The following is a 17,648-nucleotide window of genomic DNA, read 5'->3' as shown; positions in this document are numbered from 1 at the left end:
TGGCTCACGGACAACAAAGAGTTAAATCCAGGCAGGGAAGATGTCCAGCCCGCAGGCTCACAGGGAACAACAGGTTAAGTCCAGGCAGGAAAGGGATTCCAGGCAGCAGAGAGTTCACCCCACACCGGAGAGGGATCCAGCAGCAGACGGACAGTCGGGTCAGCCAGGGAGAGGAGGAGAAGGGGGACGGGGGATGGGTCGTCTGAGAGAAACCGACACTGCAGCACAGTCTTCTCTCACACACATAGCTGGGAGAACAGAAGAGGGGTTGCCCTGCTCACTCTTAAGTACAGAGCTGGGCGCCTTGCTGCTGCAGTGGTAACCCGAGGCTTCTTGTCGGGTTACCATGGCAACAGGCCCTGTCTCCCAGGTCTCTGGACCTGCCCAGGGGACAAGGCCTTTGCCCCTGTCCTGCATGGAGCCTAAAAAGATATGGAGAGGGGGCAGGGAGGGGGTGGGGGCCTGTTTGTGGATTCCCTCAGCAGGGGGACAGGGGGTGAGGGGGTGCTGCGGGCTGCTTGTGTCAGGGACACAGAGAATTAGAAGTCCCAGCATGGACGTGACAGAAGAGTGAGGGACTGCTGAGGGGTGGGGGGGGGTGTCAGGCAGCAAGCCTAGAGGATGGGGGAGAAAGGGCCAGCTCCGTGACAACCGGTGTGAAAAAAAAAATTGCAAAATGTACCCAGAAAATGCATCAGCCGCAATCTGCATAGATGTGAACCAAGGAGGTAATAATTGATCACCGAAATACAAATATAAAAGAGATCTTAGATGATTTACCATTATTAATCTCAATGTATCAGGACCGCATGGAGGCGGCACAACGCGGATCTTGAAGCCGCCATAACCTGCCACACGGAGCGCTCTGCTGATGAAAGGAACAAATATTTAAAGAAATAAAATCAACTCATTATGTGTCAGATGCATCCACCTGTGATCTTCAGAAAGGTGAGAATTACAAACAGAAAGGAAGGTTAACCCCTTCCTGTCCAGGCCTTTTTTCAGCTTTCAGCTCTATCACACTTTGAATGACAATTGCGCGGTCATGCAACACTGTACCCATATGCATTTTTTAGCATTTTTTTGAGAGAGATAAAACTTTATTTTGGTGGTATGTATTCACCACTGGGATTTACTTTTTTTTGCTATATAAATGAAAAAGTCCAAAAATTTGGGAAAAAAAGTTTCTTATAAAATTTTGCAAATAAACAATCTTTCTTCATAAATTTTGGCCAAAATTTATTCCATTATTGGTTAAAAAAAAACCCAAATTAGTTCATAACCAAAAATTATATTTTTCAAAAAATGTTTTTACATTTTTTTATATTATTATTTATGGGTTTTTTTACACTGCTTTTACACCCATAAAGGCTGTAAAAGCAATCATTCCTGCAGCCATTGAGAAATACTGTGTCAGCTGTGATTGGTCACAACTTGTCACATGGTACAAGGCTGTTGTGAATAGCCCTGTACCATGTGATCTCTGTGATCATTCACAGATTTCACACATAGTAAGCAATGATGTCAGGAAGTGACATCTTGCTTACTACTATTCATGTGATCACTGATTGGCCAATCAGTGATCACATGATCGGGACCTCGCACAGAGGTTCCGTACAGCGATCCCAGGGAGCACGCACAGTCCAAAATGGCAGGCTCCATTTTTGAACGGCAACCCGCCTCTACACTGCCTCCATCCGGCCGTTTTTATACATGGGCCAGACGGGAAGTGATTAAAGGAGGACTGTACTGAGAAAAATACGGGGACTGCTACTAGTGACCACCATATTCTGCTGGACCGAATGCTGGATCGGGTGCTGGATCGGATGTTGTAATACTTCTAGTTGATAACTTGACACAAGCCAAGCAATCAGTTGTTTTTGCAGATCTTCCTAAAGGCTGCTGATCACATGTCCAGGAGGACTCATCACTTCATGTCCAATATTGATAAGATGGAGAACTCGGCTTCTGTATATTAAGTACAAACCAGGATTTAGGATCCCTGTCTACACAGCTGACCATCTAAATGTCCCGCACTGACGTTCCCTTCAAGACCACCTAACTGGAGAAATGCTGTACAACAGGGGTCTCCAAACTGCGGCCCATGGGCCGAATGTGGCCCTTGTTTGCATTTATCTGGCATTTAGGGCACTCTTCCTCCCACCGACACCAACGACGGGGCACTCTTCCTCCCACCGACACCAACGACGGGGCACTCTTCCTCCCACCGACACCAACGACGGGGCACTCTTCCTCCCACCGACACCAACGATGGAGCACTCTTCCTCCCACCGACACCAACGATGGAGCCCTTTCTTTTAATGGAAACTGACTGAACACAAAATAATTGTCCAAAATGTCACCACACCGCTGTATATGGCACAGACATTTGGGCTGGATTTGCACTTACATTGAATTTGGCTTCAAAACAATCAAAAGAGCAGATCATGAGAAAAATAAACTGCTGACTGGGTGCTGATATTTGTCCCAACTGCAGGCTGTAAAGTAAATATTTGGATGAATTCTTGTGACATTGAGTATTTGTACCTAAGAAAGATGTGACTTTTACATCAAACTTTAATTAAAACTTCTATTAACTCAACTTGTTTGTCTTCTAATATATAAGCCGACCCCGTTCTTTGTTGGGTAGACCTTCACTGAAGTCTTCCAGCCGTCTACATTCTCAGCACCAACTGAACCCCCCGGTGAGTATACGCTGGAGTAGCATTACCTTATTATTACTCCAAATTTCATTTTTATATGGAAAGAAATCTCGGTTTTGTTTTCAGGATAAAATTTAAATGACTCCTCTGTTTTGATTTTAAATGCTGGCAAGGTCCCTTATGTCATTCTTCCCAAAATGGCTTATTTTGCCCCATGAATCCCACATGGAAGAAAAATATATTTTAAAAATACATTCTTAATATATTCTTCCAATATATTGACATATATTTCATATACTACATATTTCAAAAAATATATTCAGAACACATGCTGCAATATATATCAAAGTGTAATTTGGAATGCATTTACAAGTATATTTAAATGCACATATGTGACATATTTACAATAGATTTGCCTACGCTCATATATTTTAACATGTATTCTTAAAAATTTTAAATTAAATATATTTTCTAAAGGCATATATATATTTAAAAATATATTTTCTTAATATATTCTTCCCAAATATATTGACATATATTTCAAATACTACAATTTTGGCCATATCCAATATAATATATATATATATATATATATATATATATATATATATTAAATATAATGAACATGGCCAAAATTGTAGTATTTGAAATATATTCACAATATATCTATTTGTGAAATATATTCACAAATATATATACACACACATATATATATTTGTGAATATATTATTAAAAATATTAAATTATTAAATATTTAGAACACATGCTGCAATATATATCAAAGTGTAATTTACACCGACACTAATTGCAATTTATAAAGACACAGATGTTGGACATTAACCTCTAATTGGCATTGTAACCCGTGTGTGTCACTTTGTGTGTCTGTACCAAGGCCGAACATTCCAGGGGGCGGTGACTTCTGATCCCGGCCATTTGGTGGATTTATGTTATCATTATGATTTAAAAAGGAGTCAAACAACTATTTGATAAGAAATGGCTTCATATGATCATCATCCTTCAATAAAAAAGCATTTTTGGCATGATGAGTCATATTTTCAATATCAATGCCAAAATTTCACAATTTCTGCCAGGGTATGTAAACTTTTGAGCACAACTGTGTATTTAAAAATATATTTTTAAAATATATTTTATTCAGATTTTTTTTAACATATAACAAAGTCATTTTAACATATTTTTACATGGATTTGTAAATGCATTCCAAAAAATGTAGATTAAATGTATTTTCTAAGACATATATTTGAAAATGTATTTTTAAAAATATTTTTCATATATATTTTAATATATAAAAATTGCATTTCAACATACGATATATATATATATATATATATATATATATATATATATTTTCGAAATATATTGAATATGGCCCAAATTGTAGTATTTCAAATATATGTCAATATAATTTATATTTGAGAAGAATATTTTTAAAATATATTTATTATTTATTTATTTCAGGTACTTATATAGTGCCGTCAATTTACGCAGCGATTTACATATATTGTACATTCACATCAGTCCCTAACCCTCAAGGGGTGTACAATCTAAGGTCCCTAGCTCACATTCATACATACACATACTAGGGACAATTTAGACAGGCTCCAATTAGCCTACCAGCATGTCTTTAGAGTGTGGGAGGAAACCGGAGTACCTAGAGGAAACCCACGCAGGCACAGGGAGAACATGCAAACTCCAGGCAGGTGGTGCCGTGGCTGGGATTCTAACCAACAACCCTAGTGCTGTCAGGCGGAAGTGCTAACCATTTAGCCACTGTGCTGCCCATCTAAAATATATTTTTCTTCCACGTGGGGTGCTACCCATATGGAAGAGAAATATATTTCCAATATATTTAGAAAAAACATTATACATGAGACATATATTTCCAATATATTGGCCTACACAAATATATTTTAACATGTATTCCAAAAATGTAAATTAAAATATATTTTCTAAAGACATATATTTAAAAATATATTTAAAATATTTTCCAGATATTTTTGAACATCTAAAAAATGCATTTAATCATAGATTTTTAAATATACTTGTAAATGCATTCCAAACTACACTTTGAAATATATTTCAACATGTGTTCTGAAAATCTTTTTAATAATATTATTCACAAATATATTGAATACGGCCAAAATTGTAGTATTTGAAATATATGCCAATGTATTTGGGAAGAATATAATAAGAACGTATTTTTAAAATACATTTAAAATAAATTTGACTCATGTGGGTATGCATGAATGTGAGTTAGGGATCCTATATTGTACACCCCTTGAGGGTTAGGGACTGATGTGAATTCACACACACACACACACACACACACACACACACACACACACACACACACACACACACACACACACGTTGGAATTTTTTTCATATATTACAAAAATGTGAATAATATTTTTAAAAATACATTTAATCTACATTTTTGGAATGCATTTACAAGTATATGTAAAAATATATGTTAACTGCTTCCCTACCGCCCTATAGCAGAAATACCGCTGCAGGACGCACGGGTGAGCAAAATCACATATATATATATATATATATATATATATATATATATACAGTCATGGCCGAAATTGTTGGCACCCTTGATATTTTTCCTGAAAATCAAGTATTTCACACAAAAAAGGTATTGCATTAACACATGTTTTGCTATACACATGTTTATTCCCTTTGTATGTATTGGAACAAATATAAAACAGAGGCAGAAAAGCAAATATGACATAATGTCACACAAAACCCCAAAAATGGGCTGGACAAAAGTATTGGCACCCTTAACTTAATATTTGGTTGCACACCCTTTGGAAAACATAACTGAAATCAGTCGCTTCCTATAACCATCAATAAGCTTCTGACACCTCTCACCCGGAATTTTGGACCACTCTTCCTTTGCAAACAGCTCCAGGTCTCTCTTATTGGAAGGACACCTTTTCCCAACAGCAATTTTAAGATCTCTCCACAGGTGTTCAATGGGATTTAGATCTGGGCTCATTGCTGGCCACTTCAGAACTCTCCAGCGCTTCTTTGCCATCCATTTCTGAGTGCTTTTTGACGTATGTTTGGGGTCATTGTCCTGCTGGAAGACCCAGGATCTTGGACGCAAACCCAGCTTTCTGACACTGGGCCCTACAGTGCGACCCAAAATCCTTTGGTAATCCTCAGATTTCATGATGCCTTGCACACAGTCAAGGCACCCAGTGCCAGAGGCAGCAAAACAACCCCAAAACATCATTGAACCTCCACCATATTTTACCGTAGGTACTGTGTTTTGTTCTTTGTAGGCCTCATTCCGTTTTCGGTAAACAGTAGAATGATGTGCTTTACCGAAAAGCTCTATCTTGGTCTCATCTGTCCACAAGACGTTTTCCCAGAAGGCTTTTGGCTTACTCAAGTACATTTTGGCAAACTGTAGTCTTGCTTTTTTATGTCTCTGTGTCAGCAGTGGGGTCCTCCTGGGTCTCCTGCCATAGCGTTTCATTTCATTTAAATGTCGACGGATAGTTCGCGCTGACACTGATGCTCCCTGAGCCTGCAGGACAGCTTGAATGTCTTTGGAACATGTTTGGGGCTGCTTATCCACCATCCGGACTATTCTGCGTTGCAATCTTTCATCAATTTTCCTCATCCGTCCACGACCAGGGAGATTAGCTACAGTGCCATGGGTTGCAAACTTCTTGATAATGTTGCGCACTGTGGACAAAGGCAAATCTAGTTCTCTGGAGATGGACTTGTAACCTTGAGATTGTTGATATTTTGCCACAATTTTGGTTCTCAGGTCCTCAGACAGTTCTCGTCTCCTCTTTCTGTTGTCCATGCTTAGTGTGGCACAGACAGACACACAATGCAAAGGTTAAGTGAACGTCTCTCCTTTTTATCTGCTTTCAGGTGTGATTTCTATATTGCCCACACCTGTTACTTGCCCCAGGTGAGTTTACAGGAGCATCACATGCTTGTAACATTCTTATTTATCCGCAGTTGTGAAAGGGTGCCAATACTTTTGTCCAGCCCATTTTTGGAGGTTTGTGTGACATTATGTCGAATTTGCTTTCTTTCCTCCCTTTTTTTGTTTTGTCCCAATACACACAAAGGGAATAAACATGTGTATAGCAAAACATGTGTTAATGCAATACGTTTCGTGAGAAATACATGATTTCCTGGAGAAATATCAAGGGTGCCAACAATTTCGGCCATGACTGTATATATATGCGATTGCGCATTTCCGGGTAGAGGAAGCGCCTACCTGCGCCACCATGGCTGTCAATTACCGGGTCCTGGTCGGTGATTACTCGCCGGCGCCCGGTGATTTCCGAGAATCTCCGATGGGGAGGAGAACTGTTTTGTTCACTAACAGTTATCCTCCCTGTCAGCTCGGGCACACTGCACAGAACAGCAACCCAGAGCAGTGTGATTACAGTGAAGCACACAGATCCTGCCCCCTAGTAAAACACACCCAGCACACAGTTAACCCTTTGATCACCCCTCATGATAACCCCTTCCTGCCCAGTGTGATTAGTACAGTGTGTCAGGGATCTCAGGGTCCGCCGCTGCGCACGGGTCTGCGCATGCGGAGAATATCAATGTGCACCAGCATGCAGGCGCTAGGACATAGGCGACCGCAGCAACAATCCCGGCCGCGCATGCGCACTCGTGCACGCCTGGCACCAATGACAGTGCAGGGCGCACTATTTAAATCGACCCCTTGCAATGCTCAAATTGCCGTAAGGTCTTGTTCCTGTTGTTCCTGCTCGTTCTGTTCCTGAGATTGCCTGGTTGCCGACCTAGCCTGACCCTGATTGCTGTTGACCGTCTCCTGCCCTGACCCCTGGCTCATCTTGACTTCTCTTCTGCATGTTCCTGATTATCTGACGTCCTGCTGCTGAACCTGGCCTGTGACCTGATTACTCTCTGCCTACTGCTCTAAACCGTTTCGCCTCCGCTGTTACCGACCTGGCCTGCCTGACTTTGCCATCTCTCCACGGTGTCATCCGTCCATCCATCCTGCCCAGATCTGCTCCATCCCTTCACAGCAGGCTCTTATCTGTTACGTGCCACTGGCGTTTACCTCTACCGCAGCTGGGTGTACTCGGGGGCTACGACCGGGTCTCAGCCTGCTCCAAGTCCATCCCCACCATCAGGGGCTCTGGTGAATAAGCAGACTGAGGCTTAGACTCCGTGCCCTGGGGAATCCCAGCCTCTGGATCTCTAGAGTCACCGCCAGTCGGTACCTGACACAGTGTCATTGCTTTTTTTTAGCACTGATCACTGTATTGGTGTCACTGAGGATGTCAGTGGCAGTTAGTCAGTTCCCCCCAGTGTCAGAATGTCTGCCGCAGTCTCGCTATAAGTTGATGATCGCTGCCATTACTAGTAGAAAAAAAAATCCCAGTATATATACTGCCATTTGTAAACGCTATAATTTTTGTGTAAACCAATTAATTTACACGTGTTGGGATTTTTTGTAGCAAAGACATGGAGCAGAATAAATTTGACAAAATTTATGACGGAATTTGATTTTTTAAATCTTTTTACTGGACATTTTTAATAGCAAAAAGTCAAAAATATTGTTTTTTTTCTCAGAGTTGTCAGTCCATTTTTTTTTTTCTAGCACCAAAAATTAAAACCGCACAGGCGGTCAAGTACCACCGAAAGAAAACTATTTTTTGGAAAAAAAGCTGTAACTTTAATTTGGGTACAGCGTTGCATGACTGTGCAATTGTCAGTTAAAGTAATGCAGCGCCGTATCGCAAAATATGGCCTGGTCAGGAAGGGGGGGAATCCTCTGGAGGCCAAGTGGTTACCCACATATAAGAAAAATATATTTTAATAATATTCTTCCCAAATATATTGACATATATTTCAAATAGTACAATTTTGGCCATTTTCAATATATTAAAAAAAATAATAAATTGTATACACACACACACACACTATATGTTGATATGTGTTTTTTTAAAATACAAATTTTCAAATATAGGTCTTTGAAAATACATTTAATCTACATTTTGGGAATGCATTTACAAATATATGTAAAAATCTGTTAAAATTACTTTTTTAATGTTAAAAAATCTGAAGAATATATTTTAAAAATATACATATTTTTAAATATATGCCTTTAGAAAATATATTTTAAATTTACATTTTTTAGAATACATGTTAAAATATATTATTGTACGCCAATATATTGTAAATTATATAATTTTTTCCGAGACATATTGGAAATATATTTCTCTTCCATGTGGGTAAGGTTGCCCACCCCTGGTTTAGAGCAAACACACATTGGACCTTTTATTGTATTGGAACCATTTTATGTGTGTCTAACATTAGAGGGCCTCGTGTTATTTGAGTCATAGTTTCACATTTTGTCTTCTTTTTCTTCCTATGAATCTAAATGATCCAGAGAGCTCAAAGATGTTCACCTTGAAGAAATGCCTGTTACTCCTCTTCTTTCTTGGAACCATCAACTTATCTCTCTGTGAGCAAGAGTAAGTATGTAGAAGACTGTTACAATAATACTACAGAATTTTAAAAGGTTCTAAAGGCAAAGTGTCCCATATGGAAGAAAAATATATTTGAAATATATTCTTCCCAAATATATTGCCATATATTTGAAATGCGTTTATTACAAAATATCTGAAAAATATTTTTAAAAATACATTTCAAATATACTGTATGTCTTTAAAAATACAACTCTACATTTTTGGAATGCATTTACAAATATATGTAAAAATTATGTTAAAATTACTTTTTTACATGTTAAACAAATCTGAAGAATGTTTTAAAAAAATATATATTTTTAAAAATAAATTTAACATATAAAAAAGTCATTTTAACATATATTTATAAATGTGCTAGTCATTCTAAGATTACCCTCCCCCCTAGACTGACAATGCTGCTGTCCAGAGGTGTCTCTGGTCGTCCTTAATCCATTCAATTTCCAATTTTAGAAGGTTGGTTTGATTTCCTAATGGTTATTGGGGTTATATCGATGATTGTTTTTGACCGTAATTGGATTTAGTGGGGTTATATTGATGGTCTGGATACACTTTTAGGGTCTTTTGAAGAAAACTAGTTGATCCCATGGGGATGAATTTACTAAAGGCAAATTGACTGCACTTTGAAAAGTTGCTTTATCATGGTTATGTAATAATTTATTTTTTGGGGGTTTTATTTGACATGTGCGAAGAGAGATCACAGAAACACTTGTAGGTATAAAATTTAGTTAAGAAATGGCAGATGCAGATAACAAATTTAATAATATTACAAAATGTAACTAGAATACTTAGCTATAGATGACTTTTTCACCACGGATCCCCCGTCTTATGCAGTGTGGCACAGATGATCAGATCAGGCGCTTGCATAATAGCAGCTCTGAGATGAGACTGCTTAGTAGAAGTTTTGGCTGTGGTATATACAGACTAGTAAGTAGAATGTGGCCAATCACAAACTCTGAATAACAGGAGATATATCATGGGCTCGGCCGGTCTGATGTGGGGGTGCAGTAAAATTGGTCAGGGGGACATCATACAGAAACAGGAATCAGTACTGCAGTGTACAGGGGGTCAGTAGGGCAGAGGATAGGGGTCAGCATATTGTAGGGCAGTGTATAGGGGTCAGTAAGTCAGAGGACAGGGGCAGCAGGGTATTATGTATTGGGTCAGTAGGGCAGAGGATTAGCGTTGAGGAGATGAGTGTGCAGGAGTCAGCAGGCCAGTGTATGGGGGTAATCAGGGCAGAGGACAGGGAGAATCAGGGCAGTGTTTAGTGGGTCAGTAGGGCAAACAATGGGAGGTCAGCAGGTGAGTGTACAGGAGTCAGCAGGGAAGAGGACAGGGAGTCAGCAGGGGAAAGGACAGGGCGTCAGCAGGTGAGTGTACAGGGGTAAGCAGGGCAGAGGACAGGGGGTCAGCAGGGCAGAGTTTAAAAGGGCAGTATACAGGGGGGTCAGCAAGGCAGAGGAGAGGGGGTCAGCAGGTGAGTGTACAGGGGTATGTAGAGCAGAGGACAGGGGGTCAGACGGGCAGAGTTTAAAAGGGCAATATACAGGGAGATCAGCAGGGCAGAGGACAGGGGGTCAGCAGGCGAGTGTACAGGGGTAAGTAGGGCAGAGAACAGGGGGTCAGCAGGCAAGTGTACAGGGGTAAGTAGGGCAGAGGACAGGGGGTCAGCAGGTGAGTGTACAGGGGTAAGTAGGGCAGAGGACAGGGGGTCAGCAGGCGAGTGTACAGGGGTAAGTAGGGTAGAGGACAAGGGGTCAGCTGGGCAGATGACAGGGGGTCAGCAGGGCAGAGGACAGAGTTTAAAAGGGCAGTATAAAGGGGGGTCAGCAGGTTAGTGTACAGGGGTAAGTAGGGCAGAGGACTGGGGGTCAGCTGGGCAGTATACAGGGGGTCAGCAGGGCAGAAGATGGGTTAGCAGAGTAAAGAACAGTGGCAGTGTTTTGTGGCAGAAATGATATCCTCTGTTGCTTTCTGTGGGCACAGCTCATGCTGAACATGACCCATTCAAGTGAAAGAGGCTTCTCTGCAGGGACCCCACAACTGTGTGCAATGCATGAGGTTGTGGTGCACTAGTGGGGGTTCAAGCAGGCAGTGAGGAGGTGATACAACACTCCCTCCCTGCCTACAAAAACCTTCCTGGGGGGACGCAACTAAAATCTGAGGGAGCACAGCCCACCTAGATCCAGCCATGGCCTTGGCCATCCTGATTTGTTTGTAATGACATTCCTATAGTGTGAAGTCATCTAAGGTAACCGGGCTTAGACCTCATTCTTAGATATTGTCAGCCAATCACAACAAATTTCCCCATAAAAAGGACAGTTGCTCCAGAGCTTAATAAATGAGCAGAAACTCTGCTGACTTCCATCAGCCAATCACATGTAAAGGAAAATGCTTTTCGAAATTTTCCTTGCATGTGATTGTTTGACTGACTGGACCAGTCGCTGGTTGTGGGTGAGCGATTGTGTGGGGCAAGCAATGCAGGCCATACATGGTTCAAATTCAGAACGATTTTTCGTCCAAAAATTGAAACAGTCGTTCACTTGGTAATCCGATGGCACCACCAATGATTTCAAAAATTGGCCGTCCAAGTCATAAAGTTCACCCCGTATAACAGGTGAAACTTCTGTTCCTTCTGGGTCACGCGCATATTCTAAACGATCGTACGATTTGAACATCGTTGAGTCGAAAATCGGTCGTTTTTCCCGAATTTCCCAGCATGCCTGATCACCAAAAAGGGGAGGAACCGCGAAAATTGTCCGGTGCCATTGACCCGCTAACAGAGAGAAAAATCGGCCAATTATTCTTAGGTCCGATTTTTGGACGAAAAATCGGTCGAATTTTGACCCATGTATGGCCGGCCTAAAGAGATGTCCCTCCAGTAGGTTGGGCTCAATGGTGGATACTGGCGATGAACCCTCTTAGGGCATGGCCTGCTAACTCTGGTATGGCCGTAAGGTTGTTCCCACATGTAGACTTGGAATAATAGGAAAGAAGGCGTGGCCGATGTCTAAAAGAACGCATGTTCGATGGTAAATTAATAGCGACAAGTATATCAAGCCAACGCGTTTCGGGGGAAAAGGGCTCTCCCTTCTTCAGGAGTGTTGCTGCATGCTATCAACCTCTTCCCGTCTGGCCCATGTCCATAAACGTCCCCTCGCATCCATTGCCTGTGAGCGCTCCCTGGGATCGTCCAGCACCATGAACACCGATCGCTGCACAGGACCTCTGTGTGAGGTCCCGATCATGTGATCACTGATTGGCCAATCAGTGATCACATGAATAGTAGTAAGGAAGATGTCACTTCCTGACATCATTGCTTACTACGTGTGAAATCTGTGAATGATCATAGAGGTCACATGGTAGAGGGCTATTCACAACAGACTTGTACCATGTGACAAGCTGTGACCAATCACAGCTCACACAGTATTTCTCAATGTCTGCAGGAATGCAGCCAGAGAGAAGGAGAAATTATTGCTTTTACAGCCTTTATGGGTATAAAAGCAATCAGTGCAAAACAAAGAAACTTTGTCACCCCCCCACAATAAGTACAGTGTCACTATGGTGTCCGGAAAAAGTTTTGGAGGTAAAACTGACAATGTGACAGCTGAGGTTCCAGGGTCAGCAGTGACCACAGACATGAGCCATTGCTGCCCCCTGGAACCTCAGCGGTCACTTTGTTACTTTTACCTTCAAAACTTCAGAAATGCCATCTATACCAGAGTGGGAATCATTCCCATTTATTAGCGTGCAGCAACAGCCCTGAAGAAGGGAGAGCCCTTATATATTTTCTAAAAATATTCTTCAGATTTTTTTCAATATATAAAAAAGTCATTCAGTACATTTGAAATATATTTTTAACACACACACACACACACACACACGTTGAAATCCATTTTTTTTACTAACTATATGAAAAATATTTAAAAAAATATATTTGAAAGTATATTGAAGTATATTTGAAATATGTTTTTAAAATATGTGTAAAGATGACTTTTTATATGTTAAAAAGTAATCACAAGAATATATTTTAAAAAAATACAAGAATATATTTAAAAAAAATACATTTTTAAAAATATATATTTTGTAAATATAGTCTTCAGAATTTTTTAACGTATAAAAAACATCATTTCAACATATATTTTTACCTATATTAGTAAATGCATTCCAAAAATGTAGATTTGTATTTTTAACCACTTGCCTACAGGGCACTTATAACCCCTTCCTGCCCAGGCCAATTTCCAGCTTTCAGCGCTGTCACACTTTGAATAACAATTGCGCAGTCATGCAACATTGTACCCATATGAAATTTTTATCATTTTTTTGAGACAGATAGAGCTTTCTTTTGGTGGTATTTAATCACCTCTGGAATTTTTATTTTTTCTTAAACAAACCCAAAAAAAACTGAAAATTTTGGAAAAAAAAAGTTTAGTTTTTGTTATACAATTTTGTAAATAAGTGATTTTTCTCCTTCACTGATGTGCGCTAATGAGGCTGGAGTGATGGGCACTTATAGGCTGCACTGATGGACACTGATGAGGAGGCACTGGCAGGTTGCTCTGATGGGCATTGACAGGCATCACTGATGGGCACTGAAAGGCAGCACTGATACATGGCACTGATATATGGCACTGATAGGCGGCACTGACTGGCACCACTGATAGGCGGCACTGACTGGCACCACTGATAGGCGGCACTGACTGGCACCACTGATAGGCGGCACTGACTGGCACCACTGATGGGTGACATTGAAAGGCAGCTCAGATGGGCACTGATATGTGGCATTGATGTGGCACTGGCACATGGCACTGATGGAGCCACACTGATCATCAGGGCACACTGATAATCAGTGCTCTGATGATCAGTGTACATGTCCCCTTCGCGGAAAGCCGATTACCGGCTCTCCTCTGTCAGCGTGACAGCTCGAGAGGAGAGAAATGCCGATAACCGTCATTTCCGTGTTTACATGTGATCAGCTGTGATTGGACACAGCTGATCACTTGACTGAGCCGACATCTTCGGCTCTTTCCGTGATCCGCTGTGTTCCTCGGCGATCAACGCGCTGCGCGCTCCCTGAGCTTCGCATGCGCAGTGAGAATGGGAGGACGTCATATGACGTCCTCCCAGAACGAGAGAACCACCTTGCGCCTGTAATTGTACTATAGGGCAGGCGGAAGGTGGTTAAAAACATACAGTATATTTGAAATTTATTTTTAAAAATAGTGTTCATTTATTTTGTAATGAAAATGCATTTCAACATGAAGTGTGTATATATATATATATATATATATTTATTGAATACGGCCAAAATTGTAGTATTTAAAATATATTTTTCTTCCACGTGGGTATACAAAATACACATTTGTGGTCCCGGGGAAACAAATTTTTGTGTAATAATCGATGTTGCTTTATTGACCGATAATAATTGTGTCTCCTCCCAGGAGAGAAGCCAATGAAGAGAGAAGAGGTGATGACGATGAAATGAATGCTGAAACAGAAGAGATAAAAAGAGGCTTGCTTGGTACTGTCTTCAAAGTGGGGAAAAACATAGCATGTGGACTCATCAAGATTTGTTGAAACCTGAATTGGAAATCACCTGACAAGGAAATCACCTGACAAGGATTATCGTCGAGCTAAAATCACAACAGATGTCTTATAAATAATAAACACATTTCATACACTGACTTCTGGCATCATTATTTGGTGTGAGGAACCATCCTTAGTTGGGGGAAGTGATGTCCTTAGCAAATTCTCCAGGCAATGTAGATCCAGGAAGTCCAGATTGGCATCATGTGTCCGGGTGTCAGGCAACTCACATGCAAGAAAAATATATTTTAAGAACATTCTTCCCAAATATATTGACATATATTTGAAATGCTAGAATTTTGGCCACATTCAATTTATTGAAAAATATATTTCAATACACACACACACAATGTTGAAATGCGTTTTTTTTATATATTACAAAGTATATGAGAAATATTTTTAAACATTTTTTTTTAAAATATGTTCTTCAGATTTTTTTATGTTAAAAAAAATCTGAAGTATATTTTTAAATATTTTAAATATTTTTTTTTTAAATATATTCTTCAGATTTTTTTTTTTTAACATATAAAAAAGGTAATTTTAGCATATATTTTTTACATATATTTGTAAATGCATTCCAAAAAAAAAAAAAAAAATGTAGATTTGTATTTTTAAGGACGTACATAATTTATTTTTAAAAATAGTTTTCATATATTTTGTAAAAAAAAAAAAACACGACAAAGTATATTTGAAATGTATTTTTAATATATACATACATATATATACACATATATATATATATATATATACATACACACACACACACACATACCACACTGCATTTTGAAATGCATTTTTATTACAAAATATCTGAAAAAATATTTTCATAAATACATTTCAAATATACTGTATGTCTTTACAAATACATATCTACATTTTTGTAATGCATTTACAAATATAGGGTAAAATTACTTCTTTATATGTTAAAAAAATCTGAATATATTTACAAATTGTATTTTTAAAAATATTTTTCATATATTTTGTAATACAAACTCATTTCAACATGCAGTATATAGACAGATATAGATGTAGTATGTATTAAAAATACTGTATTTTTTGCTCCATAAGACGCACCTAGGTTTTAGAGGCAGAAAACAGGAAAAAAAAAATTCTGAACTAATGGACTGCAGACACAGTAGAGGAGATGACCAGAGACCGCGGACGCAGTAGAGGAGATGACCAGAGACCGCGGACGCAGTAGAGGAGATGACCAGAGACCGCGGACGCAGTAGAGGAGATGACCAGAGACCGCGGAGGACCAGGGACTGCAGACAGTACAGGAGATGACCAGAGACCTGAATTTGACAGGTACCCGCTCTTACTTCCGCGGAGTTGTTCTTTGATCTTACCTGTTCCTCTATCTACCCGGCTTCTGTAGTGTGGGCGCTCGGTGGACAGCCGGATGCCCAGTGCGCATGAGCGAGAAGCGCTGCGCTTTGTGATTGGTCCGGCGGCTTCTGGGATCTGTCATGTGTCCCAGGTACCGTCTTACCATTCACAAAAAGCACCGCTTCTTGCGCATGCGCACTTGGGACCCGGCTGTAACGCACACTACAGAAGCCGGGAAGACAGCGCGCCGCTGGATAGAGGAACAGGTAAGGTCCCACTGCAGAGCTGAGCGGCCGGCCCAGTATTTTGACACGGCGGCAGTGGAAATACCGGACCGGCCGCTCCATAAGACGCACTGACATTTTCCCCCCTTTTTTGGGGGGAAAAAAGTGCGTCTTATGGAGCGAAAGATACGGTACATTTCAAATATACTGTATGTCTTTAAAAATATATCTACATTTTTGTAACGCATTTACAAATATATGTAAAAAATATAGGTTAAAATTACTTTTTTTATATGTTAATAAAATTTAAAGAATATATTTAAAAAATGTATTTTTAAAAATATTTTTTCATATATTTTGTAATGAAAACACATTTCAACATGCAGATTATATATATATATATATATATATATATATATATACACACAGTTGCAAGAAAAAGTATGTGAACCCCTTGGGATTATGTGGAATTTTGCATGAATTGGGCATAAAATGTGCTCTGAACGTCATCTAAGTCACAATAGAAGAACACAGTCTGCTGAACATAATACTACACAAACATTAGATGTTGCCATGGTTTAATTGCACATAACATGTAAACATTCACAGTGCAGGGAGGAAAAAGTATGTGAGGCTCTAGCTTAATGACTTCTCCCAGAGCTAATTGGAGCCAGGAGTGAGCCAACCTTGACTCCAATCAGTGTGATGATATTGGATGTGTTGCTGACAGCTGTCCTGCCCTTAAAAAACACACACCTGTTTTGGGTTTACTGGTTTCAAGAAGCACTGTCTGATGTGAACCATGCCTCGCAGAAAAGAGCTCTCAGAAGACCTACGATCAAGAATTGTTGACTTGCATGAAGCTGGAAAGGGTTACAAAAGTATCTCCAAAAGCCTTGATGTTCATGTGTCCACGGTAAGACAGACTGTCTACAAATGGAGAAAGTTTAGCACTGTTGCTACTCTCCCTAGGCGTGGTCGTCCTGTAAAAAGGACTGCAAGAGCACAGCGCAGAATGCTGCATGAGGTATAGAAGAATCCCAGAGTGTCAGCTAAAGCCCTACAGAAATCTCTGGCACATGCTAACATTTTTGTTGACACATCTACAATAAGGAAAACATTAAACAAGAATGGAGTACATGGGAGGACACCACGGAGGAAGCCATTGCTGTCCAAAAAGAATATTGCAGCACGTTTGAAGTTTGCAAAAGAGCACCTGGATGTTCCACAGCACTACTGGCAAAATATACTGTGGACAGATGAAACCAAGATTGAGTTGTTTGGGAAGAACACACAACACTATGTGTGGAGGAAAAAAA

The 17,648-nt window shown here is 40.0% G+C and overlaps 1 long non-coding RNA gene across 2 annotated transcripts; it reads left to right on the top strand.

The window, feature by feature from the left end:
• Nucleotides 1–933: 933 nt before the first annotated feature.
• Nucleotides 934–14,874, top strand: LOC149466213 (uncharacterized). 2 transcript variants are annotated; one of them, XR_016312112.1, is made up of 4 exons: nucleotides 934–948; nucleotides 2,627–2,705; nucleotides 9,094–9,178; nucleotides 14,632–14,874. It is a non-coding gene; the product is annotated as an uncharacterized LOC149466213 (long non-coding RNA). The 2 variants fall into 2 exon arrangements; XR_016312111.1 differs by lacking the exon at nucleotides 934–948 and having other exon boundaries at nucleotides 2,614–2,705.
• The last annotated feature ends 2,774 nt before the right edge of the window (nucleotides 14,875–17,648 follow it).

The sequence above is a fragment of the Staurois parvus genome, unplaced genomic scaffold (assembly GCF_062004578.1).
Source record: "Staurois parvus isolate SC_StPar_1 unplaced genomic scaffold, SC_StPar_1.0 ptg000132l, whole genome shotgun sequence".
Taxonomy (NCBI): domain Eukaryota; kingdom Metazoa; phylum Chordata; class Amphibia; order Anura; family Ranidae; genus Staurois; species Staurois parvus.
This window is presented reverse-complemented; position numbering and strand designations above follow the sequence as displayed.